Genomic DNA, 1787 nt, shown 5'->3' on the forward strand with positions numbered 1-1787 from the left:
CCCGCCGTTAGCTACGGGATTCATCAAGGTCTACTCTCATTTTTATTTTTCTTGTAATAAGTAAAAACAATTCAAAATCGAACAGAGCATTTAAATCTTATCAAATCATATCATTTCAAAGTTGAACAATCACCTGTCAAAATACTATTTTTCAGTATCATATCCAGTAAAAGACTTGTCCCACATGCAAGTTCAAAACATTCGATAACACATTTACTTTATAAACCATGTGAAAGTCATGCAAGTTATAAAACATCAATTGTGGTAAGATTACTACTCACTGTACTTGTGTTGAGTTACCCATCTTGCCATTCAATTACTCCGTACGAATTCCTTTGGTCAATCTATAATCACATTCATAATAATTTCGTGTTAACTCCTTCATTTAGGTAATTCATACTACATTTTAAAAAAAAAAACCAGCCCTAGAGGTTTCATGACTGATTCGAAATCTGCCCAATCACTTAATTAGTGCTTTAATCACACACATTAGTCTCTTCTTGGTCAATTCTCGCTGTAAAAAGATCAACCTAACCTTACTGCCCAATTACTCTTATTGCATATAAGCCCAATACCAAAGTTTATAGTTCAAATCATTGACTATATTCACTTGGTTCATAAGAATGAAATAAATTTCCTCTTTTTCTTCTAAACCCATGTTTCTCAACTTCCCAATTCCCAATCTTATAGTCATGGAAGATACAAATTCAACCTTTAGACTAAGTTAAGAAACTTACCTTCTTCTTGTTCTTCTTCTTCTTCCACCTCTCTCTTTAGTTTGAGAGCTAAGGCTTTCAATTTAAATTTATGTTTCTCCTTCGTTCGTTCGCTCACTATAGAACAAGAAGAGTCCTTTTTTTTTCTTTTGATCCCTGAAGTTGCAGCATTGCTGCTGCTTCTGTTAGGACTTTCAGCCCCTTTTTTAAAAAAAAAATCTGATCCTCTTTTTATTTTATTTTTTATGAGAGCTAAATGACAATTATGCTCTTATTTTAATATAGGGTATTACAATAAGTCACCTTTTTCATTTGCACTTACATTAAGAAATAAGGTAATTTTACCCTTATGCCCTTATTTAATGTTTGTTTATGACAATTTTGTAATAAATGATGAAATGTTAGATTTCAAAAAATATAAATGCATTTGGATGACTATTTAAATTTTACTTTTTGGAGCCAATTTTTTTCACCAATTGATCCAAAAAAAATTTAAAAAATCAAGTTTTTCCACCTCAATTTTCCTATATATTTTGTGTAAAATGTTTTTTTTATATTTTTATATATAAATTCTTAAAGCGAACATGACAATATCACAAAATATTCAAATTCCATTACTTCAAATTGATCTAAATTTTCCTGCTGAAGCTAATGTTATTGATAATGAAATTAGACGACAAATGAATTTTAGTTCTAGTTCAACAAATCGTTTGTTTTTATTATTTAAATAGTGCATAACTCCTTTATTTGGATCTTGATTTTTCTCAATTTGGCCTTCACATGTTTTGGTTGAGTCTTCTATTTTTACATCCTTTGAACTTTTTGAAATGTCATCTTCCTTGATAAAATTTGTTGAAGCTTCAACTTTCAATATTATTTTTGAATTTTTTTTCATCTTTTATTTTTTATTTGTTTGTTGATATTTTTTTTCAAAATCAGATTTTATAGAATAAGTAGTGAATAAAGAAAATAGTTAATTAATGAATGAAGTACTCTCCCAATGAAATTAATTACTTGTAGATTTCCTAGGTTAGTCAAAGTAAATACATTTTCAAGATTAATTAATTAATC

The sequence above is a fragment of the Solanum tuberosum genome, unplaced genomic scaffold (genome assembly GCF_000226075.1).
Source record: "Solanum tuberosum cultivar DM 1-3 516 R44 unplaced genomic scaffold, SolTub_3.0 scf00265, whole genome shotgun sequence".
NCBI lineage: Eukaryota > Viridiplantae > Streptophyta > Magnoliopsida > Solanales > Solanaceae > Solanum > Solanum tuberosum.